Source organism: Gadus macrocephalus, chromosome 12 (assembly GCF_031168955.1).
Source record: "Gadus macrocephalus chromosome 12, ASM3116895v1".
NCBI lineage: Eukaryota > Metazoa > Chordata > Actinopteri > Gadiformes > Gadidae > Gadus > Gadus macrocephalus.
This window is the reverse complement of record NC_082393.1, coordinates 20,523,836-20,546,233: the sequence shown is the minus strand read 5'-3', so window position 1 is coordinate 20,546,233 and position 22,398 is coordinate 20,523,836. Positions and strand designations below refer to the sequence as shown.

Sequence of the window (22,398 nt, the reverse complement as noted above, 5' to 3'; positions counted from 1 at the left end):
GACACAACCCCAAAACCTATAATAAATATAGTTTTTACCAAAGTCCATTTCCAACTAACCATATTGAATTGAACTTTTCAAATATTCCTCCAGCCCTTTTCATAAACCTACAATACGAATGATGAAAAACTCAAAATTCCCCCAAATTACCATATTTCTTTTCTCTTTCTTATATTTGCACAATGCAGTTATGCTATTACGGCCCATCAGATGGTACCGGGCCTACTGATGATACCCACGTCATGGGCCCGAAAAACCAGGAAAAGGATAAATGGGGCGTCGCTGTCGTTTTCTCATTATTGCCAAGTTTAAGTCAAACCCAAACGACAATTTAGAACTGATTAAGGTAACTTGTAGGAGAGGGAAAATAGGAAGATAGAGGTAGACAAAAAAACAGGAGTTGAGAGAGTGGGTGCAATTTTACATCATGATAAATATACAACCACTTCACAGTAATGGCTTTTCAAGTGCCCTTCCCCAAAGCTAAATGATTTGAGCTGATCATAGATATGGAGTGATGTCTATATCAATCACAGACTTTTATGATTGTTTTTGCAGTCAGCAGCAGGAGATTTTTCACATGCACACACACGCACACGCACACGCACGCACGCACAACCCTCCTTTAATCTCAGAAAAGGGCACCAAAATGAATATAAATGACAGATAACAAGGAATACTAAAATGTTGCTATATCTCCCTGAGCTATGGAACTAACCTAAGATAACCCTACATCGTCCATTTCTGTCCTGCAAAGGCATTTAAAAGGCATGGTGCTCATGATATTTATGCAAGGAAATGGCATTATTAATAAGATATAAATAAGTAGACACGCCTTACTGCACTGAAAATGGGATAAGGAGAATAAGTGATCAGAGAGACATAGAGCGAGTACCAGAGTTATCCTGACCTCTTCTGCACCGAGCTGCATCCATCTCCTTTTACAGCCCTTTTTCACATCAATAGCCAGGTCAAGTAGCCTTTTGGCAAAGGTACAACTGAGCTTTGTTTGCATTATCTCAGGCACAAATCTGTCTGAAATGCGACAACTATTATTTTAAAAAAACCAAGACGAAAACATCTGCACCTTGAGAACATTGCAGCTTCGACCCAAAGTAGAACTTGATAGATAGGAATCGCAAACGGTGCACGTTAAAGATATGACTAAATTGTTCCTCGGAACCCTGGATCAGTCTAAATGTACCATGAACCTTGGAGATAGCCCAATTGTAAAGTTACAAATCGGGCGACTGAATATTTTCTGCTAAATGTAGCTGCTGCGGAACACTCGATCTAACATTACAAGTCATGTACTTTCAAAATAATGTCTGTCTCTCATTGGCTAATAAATATGCGTCTCACGTGGACCATTAAGGTTGCATTAGTGTTGCTTGCGAGGTACAGACAAGAACATCATGTCCGCCAACGCGTTTACAGTGCACCATCAAATGTAAAATCCAACGTTTCAAAGGCATTTTAATAAGGATAAGAGGCAAGGAAAAAAAAGTTTTGCCATTTCTAAGCTTTGTAGAACAGCTATTAACTACAGCAGGTAGCTAGACCAATCGCACCACTCACCTAGTAAGACGTCATGGTGAAACTTATGCAGGGAATTATGCTATTACAGCTGGCACAAACAAGAAGACGCGAGAATAAGACATGGATATTAAACACTTAAAGGCCAAAAATATAGGTGTTAAATAGGGCCCGACCGATATTGATTTTTGAGTGCCGATGCCGATGCCGATTATTTTCAGAGAAAAATTACGATTACGATTTAATCGGCCGATTAAAAAAAAATAATAAAAATATATATATATATATAAAACATAGTTTTTGATACCTTAAATATACTTTAAACACTTTTGACGAATATGTGAATTGAATGCAGAACCTTTGAGTGTTTTAGAATACATTTACAGTCAAAAATGAGTGAAATGTAAAATAAATAACTAACTCCCAATGTGCTGCGCTCGTTAGCAGTGACTAACACGTGCGTGCTGAGCAGTATGGTCTCACCGTTAGAGTCTACAGTATAACAAATTAACATGGCCTGGGACCTAAAGAAAAACAGGCACAACATGCTCAAACAACGCGTCTTGTGTACATTGGTGAGGTGAGCGCGCAGCTGCCTGAGCGAGCGTGCTTTCATGTTGTACGGTAAAATTCAATCTCCTCTTTTTTACTCCAGCAAAAAGTTGTTAGTTAGCAAGGCGAGTAGGAGCGCAATCTGCAGGATACTAATCGCAATAACATTTATATAAAAAATAAAAAATAAAAAAATAAAATCGGTTGTAATCTGCGTCTTTTTGGCCGATGCCGATTATTTTCAAAAAGGCTATAATCGGCCGATTAAATCGGCAGGCCGATAAATCGGTCGGGCCCTAGTGTTAAATAAAAAGCATGTGTTGACTGGAACATTGCTGATAAAGAACCAGCCCAGGTACCTGCTAATGCCTGAAACATGATGGTTGAAGCAGAGAGGAACCCTTACCTCGGGTGCTTTGCTCACACGTTAATTATGGCCTCCCAGAAAGCCTTTCAAGTGAACACTGCTGCAAAGTTCTAGGAAGAGTGAGGAGACTGATTGACTCTTCCCAAAGTTCTGGGAAGAGTGAGGAGTCTGGTTGACTCTTCCCACAGTTCTTGGAAGAGTGAGGAGAATGCTTGACTTTCTGCATCACAAATTAAGGGTTGGAAAGAGCTGCCCCTGGCTTTGTCTTCCCACAAGCTCATTATAGATGTGTCCAGAGGCGGAGTGGCCGTCGGGACGATCGGGAGATTTCCCGGTCGGCCGGCCGGCCAGCGAAGGCCCGGTGGACCGGGCCACAATTGTGTAGCGGCCTGCGAAGTCAGTTGGACCGGCCCACAGTTGTGAGCGGCCGCGAGGCGTCTGCAAGCCGGCCCTGAGCATAATGTATTCCCGTCAAGACGCCGTGAAATTCCCCGAGATAAACAATATATGTTTCATGAACATCCAACCAATATTTATACCACTTGCCTACTCTCTATCAATTCAATTCAATTCAAAGTGTTTATTGTCATATGCATAAATGAGACGTTCTCAGTTGTGCAATGAAATTCTTCCTTTGTTACCACAGACTGAATGCTGAAGATTTTTTTTACAAGATAGATAGAACAAATAATACATTTAAGTTAAAATAAATAAATAAATAAATAAATAAAACGGAATGGTGCAAATCCAAGAAAGCCAAAGTGCGTGAGCAAAATGTAAACAGCTGCGGCAGTCCTGAGGTAGAATCAGTGTTTCCGCTAGAAGAAATTGGTGCCGGTCATGCGACCGGGAAGGTTTCATTTTACCGGTCAAATTGGAAAAGAAACGGTCGGATATTGTCCGTGTTTATTGCACTTAAAAAAATGGATAGGCAGGCTATATAAAGAAGAAGAAGTGTGTGATCATATTTTGATTCGCCATGGTTGTTAAATACCGGTGCTCCGCAAAGCTTGCCGCCGGCTTTCGCTAGCTTGCCGCCGTTTAGTTCATAAACCTACGGTAGTCTATAGGGGAGCGTGTCTATGTTCCCCGAGTCCTATGTTCCCCGATATGTATTTGACCGGGGAACATAGGACCCTTTTTTTAAAAAGGGTTCTATGTTCCCCGGTCTGTTACTTTTTCCACCATTACTGCCAAATTCCGGCCGAGATAACTACCATTCCATGTCTTTACCTTTTGTGGAAGAGGGAGAGACGTCGGAGAACCTGACGCAGTATATTCATACGCCGGTAAACAAACCCCGAGAAGCCCAATCCCTACGAGAGCTCCCCGCGCTACGGCCATCCGGAGGCGCACAGAGCTTTTGGCCGTGATATTATTATACAATTATATTATATACTATCATATAAAGAGCTCCGGGAGTCGCAAACGGCAACAATCACTTTCTCCTCCATGCTGCAGTTCACCCCGGACTGCACTGCACTGAGTTGGCCGGTTGAACGCTGATTGGCTGTTATGTTAGACATGTCACTCTGTTGAACACCGATTGGCTGTCATTATGTGAATGCCGCGTCAAAGTTTAAATATTTTTAAAGATTGATAGATTGCGGGGAACATAGGACCCTTTTCTGGGAAAAGGGTCCTACGTTCCCCGCTTTTCCCAAAAAGGGTCCTATGCTCCCCGGTATGTATGGCTACAGGGGAACATAGGACCTATTTTGGGGAAAACCGGGAACATAGGACCTGCTCAATTTTGTTCTGCTCAATGGTTGAATCTCCTCGTGACTGAATGTTTGCATACAGCGCGCATGCTGTATGAGCGCAGGGTTGATGCGCTCCACTTTTGTCTGTGGAGAACCAGCGCCTTGAACATTAAGCATAAAAACGAAACCGGATCGTTTTCGCCCGTTTCGGCTCCGTGTGGACGGGGCCTTATTTCCAATCGGTCATTCTGACCAGAGACATTTAGAATTTTCGGTCCTCCTCATTTTTTTCCGGTCAAAGACCGGTAATTACCGGACAACGGGAACTCTGGGTAGAATACTCCTTAACAACATACTCCTATCTGTTGTTAAGGAGTCTGAGGGCAGTGGGGAAGAAAGACTTCTTGTCTCAGTCATGGATTTTTATTTTTTTTTACTTCATTTAATTCTTCATTATTCAGGCGTTACAGAACTTTCATGGCCATAAATAAATAATACGAACTACAGTTTACTTTAATTTGTTTGTTCTTGAATTGACGTAGAATGGAGCAAAGACTCCTGGGAATGGGAAATGCGTTTATCCAATAAACAGCTTGCAGGTCAAGTCCATTTTCGGAAATGTAGGGGAATATATGCGCGGCCCCACGTCTAATGGCATGACCCTAAAGACGCGTCAGACAGAGAAGGCGAGCAAGTTCGTGGTTGCTTGCTTTTGCTTGTTTTGGCACTCATGGAAGGCAAGAAGAGAAAAGAGAAAGGAGGGGCTGAAAAGGCCAGAATAAAGAAGAGGCGGATGCTGGAGGGGGATGCATGCAAGTGCTCAAAAATAACAGATTTATTCCGAAGTCAGGCATTAACAAGTTGTGCAGGTGAATTGACAGAAAAACAGTTAGCCAGAGCTCCACCATTGACGTTATTGCTAGGCGGGAGCTAGCACAAGCTGCTAGTCAAATATGTATGTGCTGGCTTATATATTTCAGACAAATTAATGACGTCTTATAACGTTCTATATATAATAGTATAATATAATTTTATAGATAATATCACGGCCAAAAGCTCTGTGCGCCTCCGGATGGCTGTAGTGCGGGGAGCACTACGGACAGAATCGAAGTGCTTTTGTTTACCGGCGTTGTTATGGTTACCGGTCTTGTAAGGAAGTGCGCCAATTCTCGGAGCGCCAATTCTCTTCCGCACAGAGCAGAACTGTGGCCTATTTTACACATTTTTATTTTCTTAATTATAATTATATCATTAATTTTTACAGAATTTTTTTTTTTATTACTGAAAAAAGAAAACGTTGTTGGGGGGGGGGGGGGGGGGGGCCGGACCGGGGAGGATTCTCCCGGTGGCTATAAGTGCCCCACTCCGCCCCTGGATGTGTCCACCCAATGGAACAGCTCTCATGCCCTGCTAGAACACAACCTGTGTTTTTTGCGACGCTCATGTCAAGGGAACCCAGAAAAGTGGAGGAGGTGAACACTCTCAAAGACAATGACATCTGCAATGCTGAAGACATAGTCAAGGTGATGGCACCTGTCAAAGCTGGGACCACCTTCATGTGTGAGGATTGAGGACGGGCAGACCACAATCTCAATGATGGCCCCCCTCAAAGCAAAACTTTCAAAGCACTTTGAGGTATCTGATGAAGACACAGTGCTCATTACAGCGATGAAGATTTAAGAATGACTTGAAGAAACAGTACAAACACCTCAATGACCTCCTCTACACTGAATCTACTCTAGAGCCTCGCTTCAGAACAGTGGCCATGAGACTAGACGGACCTTCACAAGTATGTCAGCTGAATCTGCAGCCCTACTTAACAAGGTTAACAAACACTCTCATTCACTCAACACAAAATCAATTATTAGGGCTTTCTCAAAGTTGCTAACAGTCTGCTTTTGGATGTATTGCAAGCACTGGCTGTATTATGTGACTGCTGGTACTGCACAATGTTTAGGTTTGACTGACACTGAACACTAACAATATACACTGCATGTAACCATAATTCACACTGTTTAATAGTTATCCCAACTTTCGAGTGTGTTATCAATAGTAAAGATTGGTCTGATTGTTAATAATGGCTGTGATTTTATACATTGATTATTAGAGGATACAGGGGGTCAGGGATACACAGCTCAGGACCAATGCAGGCCGATAGAGCATAGAGAGACCCTGCTCATGACTGTAAAGGTGTGTTCTTCTTATACACTGTGAGGCTTAAGCAGATCAAGATGTATACATAGTAGTAAGGTCCTACAAAAGCTGTCATTGTAAACCAAACAAGTAATATAAAGTATTTGTTTTGTATTTCAGATGAGGACCCTCCTTGTAAAAAGAAAAGTGTGTGCAGCACCAGATTGGCCGTTTGGAGAAAGTGAGAGAGACAGCAAGATCTTCAAGGGAGAAAAACAATGAGGAAGTCATGTGGTAAAGAGAGAGGAATCCATTATGGAATGGCACAAAATTTGTGCCATTAGTGACAATTGTTTGTGTTAGAGGGGCTTTGCAAAGCACATGATTTACAATGGGCTAAGACTGTTTTTTTGCTAGTTTTTCATTTTCTTTCCCCCTTGCTAACTTACTAAGTTTATATTCATAACCTCAAACGATTGTTTATACAGTCGGTGTTTTATATCGAACTGTGTCTATTGCAAAAGTAATGAACACAATGACATATAGTTTTGAAAGGATACATTTGACTTCCATTTCCCATTTAAAAAAAGGTAACGAAACACTTTGGATTCCCTGGTCTTCAATAAAATATGTATATTTGAAAGTAAGCAATGCCACATTTATAGAATTGGCTTATTTAATTGAAAATGGAAAAATAATGTACATTAAACAAACGTTAAGAACTGAATGAGATTGCATCGAATCGTACCGAATGGAATCATACAGATCGTTGCGTATTAAAATCGTTCCTGAATAGTATCATAGCGCATGCATCTGGATACATATCGGATCTTCATATTTTGGAGGGATGCACACCACTCATTAGTGCCTGTTAGAAAAGTGCCCGATCACACATGCCTATTGGGAATGGGCCGCTGGCTTGGCCCCTGGTATTGTGAACCTTCTTCAGAACTGCTCATTAAATTAAATGTACACTTGACACTGCACTTCTTTGACAGTGAACAGAAAATCGAAGGAAAGACAGACAGACGTATAGATAATTTGTCTTATAAATAATCAGACATATTATAAAAATAATAATATAAATAATTATTGGGCTATAAAAACTTACTGAAAATAACCAATCATTGTTTTCCATTGGAAAGGATGGCTGGCTCAAATGCATACTTTCAAATGTAAAGGTTCTGATAATCATTACATTCCAGAAGTTATATTAGAATAGTGAAACACCTAAACCGGTTTAAATCCAGCAATGTATGAGTTTTGTCATATGCCGTCTTGCTATTGTAAGTCTGTCTGAGCATGTGCCCCTAGGTTTATTAAATAAAACAGATTATCACCAACGCAGTAAATCACAGTTTACTTATATCAGCTATAATAGCACTTGTTTACGATTAGCATATTGCAGGCCAATGGGCTATTGGTTAGTGCAAAGTACTCCCAGTGACAACAAATCTTGACAGTTTTGTCAGTCTTCCGTTTTTCAAAGTGGTACAATGTACCAGCAAGTGGATTACCATTCGAGAGACATAATCTCTGTTGGGAGGAAAACTGCCAAAGCTACTACTTGCTGAAAGCATGGATGTATAAGGCTAACACATTATGACAAAAGAACTCCTTTAAGGCTGACTTTGGGATTTTTTCTATTTTCTCATCATTTTGGGTCTAAGTGACTACTGCGTGCAACAACTTTTGAAGTTGGTCCAGTATTGAGCGAGAGCGAGGCAAATGGTGGCCTGTCAACATACATCCTCTAAAAGTGCTTTTTTTTTGCGACTGACAGGCTCAGATAGCTATTATTAGTGTCATGCAGCATTATTGATAGGACAGAAAATAAAAAAAAATGTCTTTACCTTTAGCTTGATCTAGGTCTGTTTGTTATTGTGTCCAACCAAAAGGTGTAATATGTAAAATGTTCACATTAAAACCACTAATATGACTATAGCTATGTAATGTATTCCCAGACCGTCTCCGGAGCAGGCATACACCGCTAGACACCCGGGACTCACACCGCTCACATCAATGTCATTCATAGCTTGAATATCTGTTGAATATCCACAATCTTTCCACGTTGTCTTTCCAACTAAAACCAGATACCACCACAGGTAGAAACACAAACTGTGTGAAATACTGAATATGCACGTCATGTTATTAATGTACATATTCAACATGCTCAAAGTACTTTTTAGTAGGATTGTTTTAACCACGGATAACAACGCAGGGCTACCCCACTTGACATTATCTACAGCTGTTTCAACCCAGTCTCACGGAAACACGTGACACTGTCACGTCATTTAATCTATTCGTTCGTGATCTGGTACACGTCATTTCAAAAAATTTAAAAAGCACAAATTTCTAACAATATAACAGCTTTTGGCCACCCGTTTCTACTTTCACCTTTGATTCTGGGAATTTGTGACAATTCACAGATATATTTAATGCAGGTGCGCTGCTCTGTAGGCAAACCGCAACGGAAAAAAAGGTATCTGCTTCATCTCTACTTTTTCGAATGAATTTGAAATTTGTGCTTTTGGCACGAAAAAAATTAAATGACGTGTCCCAGATCACAAATGAATAGATTAAATGACGTGACGTGACAGTGTCACATATTTCCGTGAGACTTGGTTGGGTGTTTGGGTGGTCGGCCCACCTGATGGCAAGTTACCAAGTTAAACTTTTCAATAGCAGCTATTTCAATAGAATGAAAAAATATAACTTGGATAAACGTGACTAAACGTAACATTCACATAACGTCAATGAAACTCACGACGGCAACAGTATCAAGTACCATTCTGATGGCCATTCCACATAGTACTATGGCCTGTGCAGTATATTTTGGGATATAACACCATCTTAACCCGTCGCTTTGTCAATTTAATATATCATACTGTGCCCTGCATTGTAGTTATTTCATGCAGCATCTATTTCAATCTCAGTCTGCGATCTCCCTTGTTTTTCTGCATGAAAATGTGTATGTGCGAGTATGTGTATGTGCGTGCGTGTGAGTGAGAGTATGTCTTGGTCTGCGTAAGGTTGCTTGTGTCAGGTAGCTCCAGAGGCAAGGTAGTAGCATCGACGACCTAGCGAGTGCACTGATGGCAATCAGTTGTGCGGTCTGGGCCAAAACGCCCTTGATGCGTCTACAATAATAATTCACCCTCCTTTTCCTTTCAAAGAATGCCAAACTGATAAGCGCAACAGTTCTGCAGGGCAGACACACACACACAGACTTGCACACACCATGCACTTTCGATTTCCCTTGCGGAGAAGGGAATTTACTCTGTAAATGAACAATCTACAGTCGTTTATTTTTTATTATCCATGATTAAGCGTGGCTAATACAGAACGTAGAGAGGTCGGCTCCAGTAACAGATTTCAGGTTCAACTTATTTATTTTTTTAATTACACACAAGAATAGGATAGGCCAGCCCTTTTGAGAATCTCTTGGTATCGAATATTGTTTGTATTAGCATTGATGTGTCAATATAATCAGCGTCCACAGAGGTGAATCTCATTTTCTATTTAAAGAAATTGACTGATTATAATGCAAAGTACATAATCAAAGGACACAAATTCGACATTAGACTAAAAGTGATTAGGTATAACAAAACAACACTACACATGTGAATAAGAGCAACTAGGTTCTTAAAATAAATTAAAGTTCCCTCTGCTGTACACAGATCAGAGTGACTGTCACGTAATGTTGGAGCATTCTGTATAATTGCAAACAGCTTTGCATTGGGTAACATATGAGGGCACACAGTTATGTTACACTAGACAGACAGTTGGTTCCCCGCTTTCACTGAAGAGGGCTAGACACTGCCAGTACCGCCTCTAGTGATATCACTGTTGGGCCCTGGAATAGACGTTTCCTTTGAGCACACCAAGGTCAGGTTGACATGATGCGGCAAGATGGTCCTTTATTGTTGCCCTGCAGCTGATCCATGTGACAGTGGGGTAATCAGGAATCTGTGCGCAATAAAATAAAACAGTCTTCAGCCACAAAGCTGAACCCCACTTACTGCCTCTAGAGTCCGTCTGCATATAAAGTGGTTCCTCTTGCACAAACATGGCACAGGGGGCCTCATCTAGCTTGTGCGGACAGTCTGGTTGCAGCCAGGGATGCAGAGAGTGGATGATCAATCAAAAGCTACGCTGGACCATTCAAAGTAGAAGTTATTGGCAGAACCTGCAGAGGGAGAAGGAATGATGTTCACCGTGTGTTCTGCTTGTACATGAGGGGATGGGAACATGGTCTTTAAAGATCACTACAGCTGTTCTATAGAATCTTGGATGACGACTTCAGGAACTGCATAATATCATAACTTGCAAGGGAGCAGTTCAGCCAAGGGAACAGGAAGACAACTGGGAGATGCAGCATTTGCAAGGTGCTTGCTTAGGTTATAACAGAACTAGCTAACAGACTATATACTGTTAGCACAAGACTCCACTGAAGTATACAACTCTAGGATAATGGATCTGGGATAAATGAATCTGTCGACCAACTAAAATGGTTGCCTGAAATGTACTGGATACATTTCTTCAGAGCAAAAATAATTGCCACAGCCTTGAGCTGTGAGTACTAACTCTCAGTTGAAGTGAGGGCCTTTGAGGACGAAACATCTCGCAATTGAATGGGCATTGGAAAATCCACATCAGTGGTTTAAAAATTGTGCGTTACAAATGGCATTTATAGTATTTTTTTTTCTTGCAGGAAAAACATTAAGGCTGAACTTTTTGACAATTGCATTGTCCATGTAGACCCAAGAGAAACAACTACAATCATTCTGCACAAACTATGTTTGGTGCTTCAAATTATGTACATATTACCAAAAACATAATATTTATGTTTACTTACAGATATCTAGCTCCAAGCCACAATTAAATAAGCCCCCAGAAGGCATTTCTTAATGATTATTTGATTAGGAATACAAAAAAGTAACAATTGTGTTTGTTTAGGCTCCCTCGCTAAAAACACAAATAGGGTTAAGGTTTTTTGTAATGCACTTTTCAACATCTTCCCAATAACCCAATTCTTTGAATTAAATCCTCTTCTATATCCTCTTCTCTTCTTACATAAATATGTGACTGATATGAAAAGGAGAGCACATTGAGCTTAGAAAAGTGACTGATCCATGCAATGCATAACTTGATGATTGAAGCTCAATTTGTCCCAAAAAAAACACTTAATTACCAATTAAGCATTTCACATGGTTACAGTTAATAGTATTTCTCAAAGCAAACCAACAAAAAATTGTTTTAATAAATGAGCTAAAACGTTGTTTTTTTTTAATTTGTCAGAATCATATCAACTTGTTATTTTTCATCATCTTGCCCAACAACGTAAACAGGCAAATTCTCCTCATTATTCATGATGTTAGTGACAATTCACAGATATATTCTTTATTTAATCTTTATTTAAAAACATCATTAGTTTAAACTTTAAATATGTGCAAAGATAAGTTGTTTGTTTGATCAGACACCTTATATCATATTTTCAGATGACAGAATGGACTTTTGTTTACAAAAATCTCTCTCTGACGTCATTGTTTTATTTGCCAAGCAATATCTTAAAACCCTCATGACAATGATTGTCCAGATAGGATCCCGTGAGCTCACTGTTTGATTTGGCTCACTTGAAATGGCATGCCCTGTTTATTACATCTAAATCCAACTGAGCTGCATCTGTGAGATGCTGACCAAGCTGCTTAATGCGGGGGGCTAACGGCAGGCAAACATGACACATGCTGTTGGACACCCTTGAGTTGGCATGGGTGCCACTTCCCCTACGGATTACCATCCTCTAAGACCCTTAAATAACAAGTCTGCCATGACAAATTAACGGTGGGCAGAAAGTTTGTGGATACAGCGATCACATTAATGGTAACATTTAAGATATTTAATGCGGCTTTGTATGCAGGACTATATGTGTACTCTTGGCTGTCAACAAGAATGATTTAATTGCTCAGACATGTACTTGTCCTTCAATCTGAGAATGTCTAAACCCCACTGACCAACACAAGACTAAAATATTCTACTGTAGCACTGGTGCCACTTGTTTTTGATTTGATGGCAGCCTAAAAAATTTGGTCGCACCCCTTTTTCCCGCTTTGTTGCGGTTTTGGCATGGTTTCTTTGTCAAGTACCATCCATCATTTCAATGATGACTCACCTAAAATAAATTGTAAAATGTTTTTATTGCATAGAGGGTGGTCTTTTCTTACGAACCAACTCTTTCCTTACGAACCAACTGTTCCCACTCCTCATCCTATATAAAAATATGTCCCTACTAGGGAGGGAACGGCTCCAAAGATTAGAGGCTTCCAACGAAAGTGAAAAGTTGATAATCTAGGTAAATAGAATATTGTGCTGCATTTCATTTTGCAATTTAACTCTTGTTTTGTCTTGGGTTATAAATCCAGTGCACCTTTTACCCTGACAGAGGGATGCTTTCGCCACTCCCCTCAAACTCATTCTAAGCCAAGCTGTGGCATGTTTTTTTCAGCTCGAGCCAAGAAATTGAAAAGAGACCCTTTTGTCAGCAAGAAAGGTAAGATCAAGTCAGTTTTTTACTGGCTGGTGTTTGCGCCACAAGGCAATGCAACCAATGTGTTTAATGATCTGAAATTCAATGACAAAAGGGTCTAAGACCAAACAATAAAGGAGCAAAAAACTGAAAAGTACAGCCTCCTCTTCTTCAACCACAAAACAGTAATTGATGGAGGACACTCCTTATACTGCAACCTCATACCCATTTGTCTCAAAGACAAAGAAATAACAGATACCATCACATTATTCTTAGCAGAAGACATGTGCCCAATTAACACTGGTAGCAACTGAGGATTCCTGTCACCATAACACCAGAGTTGCACTGTCTGGACTGTATAACGAAAGCCTTACGGAAGTTGCAAATTATCTGTCTACAGCCAAACACTTAAAAAACCCAAACAATTTATGGTCAAGCGCCACCATGGAGCCTTACATCAGTCTTACAATTCAATACATTGACACCAATTGACGACGATGAAGCCTTCAAGCGGACTACAGACAATGGCTCCAATATAAAGCTGGCGGCTGAAGTCAAGGGATGGATCTGGCTCCAGTGCCTCGGGCATAGACTCCCTTTGGCCATAAGGGAGTACCATTCCTTCTTCCTGACAGTGTGCAAAATGTGATGAATTAATTGGGTAGATATGTGATGATTTAATTGAGTGCAATATGCAAGTTTAAGAAAATAACAATAAGTAATTAACATAATAATAATAATAATAATACATTTAATTTAGAGGCGCCTTTCAAGACACCCAAGGTCACCTTACAGAGCATATAGTCATCATTCAAAACTATGGAAAACAGAGGAAAACAGAGGTTAAACATGAAGAATAATAATAATTAATAACACTCAAAGACGCCTAAAGTGAAGGGGGGACCTCACTAACCACCACCAAACATACAGTATGTCAGCGATTCTGAGTATCTCTCTTCTTCTGACACAATAATGTTAAGATACAGAACATCATGTGATCAACACTGATCTCACACACACACACACACACACACACACACACACACACACACACACACACACACACACACACACACACACACACACACACACACACACACACACACACACACACACACACACACACACACACACACACACACACCAAATTATGCTGTTGTAATCTGAGAGAATTAAATGATGGATCATCCGTGTGATGGAGCTGAGGACAGAATATCCAACCAGATGTGGATCCAGGCAGCCCGTGATGAGCAGGTTCCTCGAGCAGCAGAAGGCCTTTGCCCAGGTCCTTAAAAAAACGTCTCGTGGTAGGAAACTGATGTACCGGACACTGCCTATAAGTCATTTAGCCGTCATTTCATTTACATTTATTTTATTTGTCCATCAGTTGAACTATTATTAAAGTTCATGAAAGTCCACTGCTCCAAATATATTTTTAAAAGATTAATAAATGCATGATTTTTCCAGAGTCAATGAGAAGAAAATCAATAAGACGTCCGTGTCCGAGTGAGAGTGGGCTTCCCAAACAGTATGTAACAGTGTGGCAGATTTCTTACACAACATCATATCAACGCTGCTAACTTATACAATGACGGGAGTGAAATAGGGATCATAAAGTTGCCGTGGGTCCTAAGCATTGGGTCATTCGATTTTTCAAGTTTTCGATTCCTACCGAAAGAGTGGATAGTACACTGGCTCTATAAGACTTCTGGTGAAAAGTCAAGTCACGTCTCAAGTCTTATGGACACATGTCAGTCAAGTATAAAGTCATTAAGGCGCAAGTCCAAGTCAAGTCTCAAGTCTTAATAATAAAAGTGGTGGACATGGATAAATAAAAGCAGACACTGATACATTTACAATCCATCTTATTTAGCGATAGTTTAATTTCTTGTGTGAAACATTTACGTTATTGAAAGAATTTAGGGAGAGAAAGGTCAAACCAACCCATTAATCCTAACCTGCCTCAACGCCAGGGCCTGAAATAAACCTTTACGGGGACGTGGAACTGGAAGGGGCATAAAAATAACATCAGCAGCAACACAAGCCTGTTTGTGAAAGAAAATGTCAAAGAAGATAGAAGGCTGGAAATCTATTCAGAATAGTCGAGTTCAGTTAATATTTTAATAACAAGTAAGGCAATGTATTGGAACAGAGCCAAACTCCGATCACTGACATTTAAATGCGACAGTGTTTCCTCAAAAGAATGAGATCCTTTAAGCACTAGGTGGGATGGATGGTTCAACCCGTTGCCATCAGCCTTCATAACCTTTGGAATATTGGATATAGCGGTAGCCTAATATCGTTCTTTTGACCGAGTTAGAAAGATATTACCGATTGAATATTCAATAGATATTTGTGATCCGTCATTAAGTGATCTAAAGCGAGAAGCCAAAGGGACAATCGGCAGTGACATTTTAGCAGGCCTGGCGGTGTTAACTAAAGGGTTGCCAAAATAACAGGGCTAAACCAGGGAACACAAAGGAGGTGTTCCTTGGTCGAGTCCCAGCGTGTCTAGCAGCGGGCTACCTGATGTGCATCAGAGTGGAGGCTGCTGGACAGCGGCAGGTCCCTCGGGGTCTGTTGCCCACTACGGAGGCCACTTAGGGAAATCGGACTGAGTTAATACTGATGCAGTGTTTCCCCTGGAAGCATCCAGCAGCGGCAAACCATACAAACAACCCATTCACTTATTCTTTATCATAGCCTTTAGAGTCTGACTAATCTTTTGCTTTCAAGTCTCAAGAGAGACTCGAGTCTCAAAGAGGTCATTTCTCGAGTGAGTCAAGTCAAAGGCATGTCACAGGGCCCCATTTTTACAACTTAGGCACAAGTCTCATGTCTCTTGCTCTGGTACCTAGGTTTCATTATCTCCTCTATGGCATGCCATTGTCACATGAATGGGTATTGACATAGTAAGCTTATTAATCCTTATAGAAACGTACCTGAATCTTAAATTAACCAATAAGTTTACAGAACAAGAGTATGACTACGATGTCATGTGGGTCGAGGAGTATAAAGATTTTCAACAAAACAGCGTTGTGTATCCTTAAGTGAAAGGCAGCAAAACTAAATGTCTTTCACAGCTTGGATATGTCAGGAGCCTAGCTAGGTAACAATTCCATACCCATGTGCATATAGACCTCTGAAGAATAAGTCCCGCTCCCGAGGCACCTGGTTCCATCGGTCAAATCGCTATTGAAAATAACATGCGTTTTTTTGAATGATAGTACATAACAAACTCTGTAGGTGGCGAAGAAGTAAAAGCTGCTCACGTTTTGAACTACACACTTTTTCCATCTATATTCTACTTGGGTTTTTGATTGCCGGTGCCGTTAAAGTAGTAAACGATTATAAATGATACTTTAACGGCACCAACACACACACACACACACACACACACACACACACACACACACACACACACACACACACACACACACACACACACACACACACACACACACACACACACACACACACCTTATTCTTCAGAAGTCTATTTACAAGTTATGTTTGTGACAACATTCAGTACAAACAACAGTCGCCATGGCCACCGACACCCTGTTGTGCAACTACTGGAGAAAAACAGCAGCCACAATAAAGTCAAATGCTCCTATTTTTCAGTGATGCTAAGGAATATATGTAATGCCATCGAGCAATCAGACACAATTACTGCTTTGAGAGTTAGGAAATTTGATTAAACTCAAAAGTCCTGCAAGAAAGACCAAATACTAAAGTCCTTCAGTAAAAAAGCTGAAATATTCAGTTTTTCTTTTAAAACTGTCAGTACCCAAATAAAAAGAATGTAATTATTATTTGACCGACACCTATTACCTTTCGCAATAATACCATTTACTTTTTAAAGCGGAGAGGGAATTTGAAGCGAAGTCAATCATAGTTAGTCCACACCAAAAACTAAATGAGCATCGCGCCTAATCATTTTTCCGCAAACCTTTATATTTGGATGGAAAAGTGCTGTAATTATTAATTAATTGAAGGCCCTCGACGCCGTGTGTCTGACGGTTCAGTCCAAAATAATAAAATCTAATTTTTTTACTGAATAATTCAGGCCACTGCAGAGGTTAGGCTAATATTCAGAGCAGAATCATTAAATACATTGTGTTAAGTGAATACATGTGCCAAAGATGCGGTGACGAAAAACCCAGAAATAAAAAAGTATGAATGATTTGACACCCCCCCCAAAACCCATCCTGTCCATCTGACATGGGCCTAATGGGGCACTGGGGTTATGCTGTTTAATGGCAGTTAGCTGGCTGAGTGACAGCACTGCACCCAGGCAGGGCAGCACAGCTGTCAAAGGTGGCAGGTGTGCCGTAGAGTTATGCGTCATTGTAGGATGCGATAAGGTCGAGCAGGCAGTGGGAGAGAAACAGTGTGAGGGAGAGAGAGGTAAAGGGAGGGAGAGGGGTGGAGGGGGTCCATTCTTCATGCTTCTGATCCCACCTGCGGACTCATCCTTGTCTGCAATTTTACTCGGAAATGCCAACAATTATAATGCAAAGTTAACCTTTTGTTGCCAAGATTACGCTGCAGATATGTTTGCAGATTGTCGAACAGGGTGACAAAGAATGCTTTCATGACAATTCACGACAATGGCTGTGTGATAAATTGCTTAGCCTGTGAATGCAAGCCAGTGTCTTCCATCACAATCCAGGTGCGATAGAGACACCTTGACATGGTGAAGTCAATTGTCTGAATCTGTCCGTAATAACTGGAAAGAGCAGATACAATTATAATCTCACAGTGTATAAATGTGATACTATTCGCATACAAGAGTAGCTTAAAATAAATTATAAAATATTGCATAATAACTAGTTGCCTTACGATTGGAAAGACCAATGAGACAATGAGACCATTAGAAATAGGACGATGATTAGACCCATTCTGCAATGACAACACAATGCTCCGTCAAGGGAATCCTATTTAAAAATCCTAATAAAACCGGTATTCTACTCAGGGGGAGCAGCCTGACCTACCCTGAACTTATCTTTTAAAGAAGATTGACATGATTCCTGCAACATTATCTGACTTCACACAGTGCACAGGGCAGCAGTACGTCGATTTATTAATGTTTGGAATTGTTATGTGTCGAGTACACACAGACACAAGCAAATTATCCATTCACATCAACACATGCAAGTGTTTTCTTCTAAGAGAGCCTCTAAGAAAGGACCCACAGGACATCATTATGCTTCCAGTTAAGAAATCAAAGCAACAGAAAACAGGACTTCATCGAAAACATCAAAGGAGAAACACTGACATTGTCCTATTATACAGTGTGCAGTCGGGTCGAACAAAACTTCCAAAAGTAATGTCAACTGATGTCTACACAGTGGTTCAGACAATGCATTTGACCTGCAATTGTGTTTCACTACCTCGGGTCGTGCTATTAAGGCAGGAGTATTAAGGCCAGGAAATGATAATGGCCATTAATCAATGTCATTGATCAACTCAAATCAACTCACTAAATTAACCCATATTAATGATGTTCATCATCTGGGCTTATCTCATGCAGTTTGACATTTTGCACACCCGTTAGCTATGACAACCTAAACAATGCTTTAAGGTGAGTCCAGTCATTTCGCTTATGGCTAACACCAATTGCAGTATTTCACATATTTTGATTTTTTTTTGGTGGACCAGACACATGACGTGCTTGTACGATGCTTGATCATTGTAAAATAAGTAGCCATCTTCTGAATAAATGTATTAATAGCTTTTTCTCTCTGGTTCACTGCAAATTAAAATAAATACAAATATTAAGAATATACAATTCAAGAATAAATACATACATATTAAGAATATAATATTCAAGAATAATAATTCTTGAATGTCATATTAATTCACTGATATTATGCTATAATGTATGGGCTAAAACAACTCATAATTACTAGGATAACAATCTAGGCCAGGTGTCCATTCATTATCCTAATTTGGTCAAATGTAATTCAGACACACCCACAAATGATGACCTATCAAACTAACCATAAACTCTTCATTTTGATCCTAAAACATTTTTTAATCAAGTCATATGGAGTGGGTTAGGAGTTCATATAAAACTTTCTCAGGAATCGTTCAAGATCCATTTTACAAATGAAGCCAAACCAATCTGTTAGAAAAACTACACCAACAAAAAGAGATTTAAGTGTAAAAATAACAATTACTTGCTTCATACCTATAGTTATCCTGAACCCTTGGATGAGAAAGTATTTTGAACAATGTTGCATTTACAAATATGCCGAGTATACACCTATATACGGTCTGTATCTGCAGGTACAAAACACTGCTCTCGTGATATGTCACAAGTGGATCTCTCGCCTGGCCAGGTTTCCTTTGCACAGATAAACAGTTATTACCCAGTTGTGTGTAAGTCCAATTGCGTGAGTGAGACAAGTGATCATTAGACACATCTGTTTTAGAGTGGAAATAAAGAGTGGGGATTTCAGAAATATGTTCAGAAGTGCATCACAAGCATTTGAGACCTGCTGAGCATGAGAAGGGATTAATCCACTCCTGGATTATCTGTACAAATGCTCTGATGCTATTCTGCTGTTGTGGATAGTCATTTCTAGGCAAATCAGGGTTACCAGAAAGAGATGTGGTGTTCTGGACCCTTGAGGAGATGAGCATAGCAACTAATACACATGTGGACAGTTTGGCCTCTTAACATGAGGACCAGATACATTTCCAAATCCCTTACCAGCACCATTGCTAATCCCAATGCCTGGCTCCACCCCCTATGGTGTCCACAGACATGTCTCTTGTCCGTTTAACAGTGCCACACTCGCCACTACTTAAATTGAACTCCAGAGTTATGGATGGAGAAAAGTCAAAAGTTAACAATCAATGGTACTGTAGGAAACTTGATGCATGATGAAGGGGTTTAAGGGAAAGGGTGAGTACAATTTTCTATCATGCACTTGGTTCTCGTCATCAGTAGCATAGCAGCTTCTTCTTTATTATTTGGTTTAGGTTAAGAGAAGTCTCATTGCTGTTCAACAAAAGCCGTGTTTCTCCAATAGCTGAATATTATGGCTGTAATTGTAGTCAAAACCTATGAAACAACGACGAAACCAAAATTTTTTTTAGTTAAAAGGGTTTGTTTGCGCCGAGCCATTATGAAGATTCAAACATTCTTAATTCTTGAGTTCTTAACGTCTCACAGAGTGCTTCAAAGACTGAGCTCCTTTAGTATGCATATACAGTTTGGCCCAGAGGAGATATATGAAGGATTTGTTTGTGCAAGCGAGATTTCCGTCCCAGTGGAACATTCTGGAATATGAACTGTACTGGAATCAAGGTTAGATAATACACCAAGCTTCAATGTAAATTGAAGCTTGAAACTAATGATTAAGAGATACTTCCAAGGTGATCACTACAGCACTTGTAATGCACAAAATGTAAAAAGGGGTGTTGGTCGCACTATTTAAAATGTTACCAAAATGACTTTGCCTTGCAATCTTGTTTTTATCTCGCAAGCTCTTGGAAACGTAATGCAATTCAAAACACAACGAAGACCAAGGTAATTATATACGCCATTTACTGATTCATTCATTCTCTTATGAAATGATTCAGACTGGTTTGAAACTATTTAGGATAACATTTTTGGTATTTTATGAACAACAAAGAATGCAGAAGGCATTTGTCGTTTTAGAAAAGATAAACCAAGATTAACCACCAAATTATTGTGTAAAAAAAGCATTCCACAATGAATCCAAAATACCGAACCTTGTGCGCAGAGAAAACATCGAAAAAACATTGCGAGCGACACAAAAAAAAGACAATTTCGAAGGCGCTGCGTCATTCTCTCAAATGTGTCGCCAAAAGATGAATCTCAAAATTCGGTAAATAGAGGAAAAAGGTGTGGCATTTTCTCATACATCTGTCTCTTTTGGCAGCATCTGCAGGAGGAGAAAGGGCATCCCAGATCCAGCCACAAAGCCAAGGGGCTTACAGACAGCTGACTCTTCTCTCTCTATACGGTACACCACGCCATTTTCATTTTACCAGCTCTTTGTATCCCACCCCCCCCCCCCCCCAACCACAACCGACTCCAGCAGCGCCAACTTCCTGCATACTCGCCAGCCAAGGAAGCAGGATGGCGGCAGCAAGAGGAATAAGGATACAAAGCCAGAGACAAAAAAAATGCGTAAATCATGACTTTAACAACGTTGAAGGGAAGGTCATTGTCGGTGGGGCTTACCCTGGGAGAAGGAAGCAGAAGGCCACCGAACCTGCCAGGACGACCTGTCGACCGACACCAGAGCAGGACCTGCGAGAAGCCGGCAGAGAGGAACAACAAAAGACAGTTTGTGTCAAAGCTGAGGCACTGCTAGCCCTGCTACCCCCCCCACCCCCGGACCCCCCCCGCCCCCCCCCCCCACCACCCCCTCCCGACGAGGAGTGAAATCAAATGTGACATTTTTCATTTATTTGTAAATGCCTCGGCGGCCGTGCGGCTCACTCGAAACGACAAGTCGGGGCTCTTACCAAGTTAAAGGGGAGCTGATGGTGGAATACAGGGATCCTGACAGAGGTTGTAATGAGATGCCGCATTAGGGCCGCTTTTTCTCTCTTTCGCACCCACTCTCTCCGTCTAGCTCTCGCCCAGGAGCACGCCCTTCACTTCCAATCTAGCATCCCCGGCCATTTGGAGCCAGTTAACCCTTTGGAAAAAAAAAGAAAAGAAGGAAAAAAACGACAATAAGCCTCTTTGGTGCACTGATAAAACATTCTTTGTGGGTTTATTTTGTCAGTGCTGTCTTAGATAATACAAATACCTTTGTCAAGGATTATTTTGAGCATTTAGATCCTACAGGCGAGGTCACAAAGAGAAATAAAAAAATCCACAATAGATCTGGGAACATGTGAGAGAGGACTTTCTGGTTGTTCTTTTTTTTCAGACCACTGATGGATGTTGGGCTACTTTCCAGGTGCAGAATGTTTACAAAAAACTTACAATTTTCAACTTAAAAACCAAGGATTGCGCCTTCCTATACAAGATGAGAGCTCTTTGGAGAAAGACTGGGAAGTGAGTCGAAGAAGAGAGGAAACTTTTAGCATAGTACCGCAACTCAAAACCAAACGCGATTTGCCGTATTTCCCCAATACCAAACACCCTAAATAGTGCACTGTGTTCAATAGGGAATGAGGGAACGAGTGATCCAAATCGAACACAGCCCATGTCCCTCAAGTAGTTTTTGTCATTCCAACCCTTCTCCTTTTGTCTGCATTATCTGACCACTCAAAGATTCTGCAATAATAAAAAAACACTCAACGTTAAGCAACCCTTTCCTTACGCCTAATATAACAATTTAAGGTGCTTGTAAACGCTTTTACTGATTGAACCAGTTTTCTGTTTAATTTAATTTGCAGCAAATGTGTTCATATTTGAACTGGGTCAGGCCGAACATGGGAGTTCTTTGGGACAGGGCACCAGTAGGAAGAAATGTAACACTAGCACACTCTCCAGGGTGTTTCGTAGTGCCCTCTAGACATATCCCTGGCAGATTGAGGGTGCAGTACATGTTATGTGGCTTGAGGGTTGAGTAATGTCCTTC

At 40.6% G+C, this 22,398-nt stretch overlaps 1 protein-coding gene across 1 annotated transcript in view; it reads right to left on the bottom strand.

The window, feature by feature from the left end:
• Positions 1–21,499, bottom strand: part of LOC132468551 (inactive N-acetylated-alpha-linked acidic dipeptidase-like protein 2) — a 139,818-nt gene extending 118,319 nt beyond the window's left edge. The window contains exons 1-2 of the mRNA XM_060066280.1: positions 21,329–21,499; positions 21,042–21,110 (exon numbers count right to left, since the gene is read on the bottom strand). The gene's annotated coding sequence lies outside the window, so the exon portion shown is untranslated. The remainder of the gene's footprint in view (positions 1–21,041; positions 21,111–21,328) is intronic.
• Between the last annotated feature and the right edge of the window lie 899 nt (positions 21,500–22,398).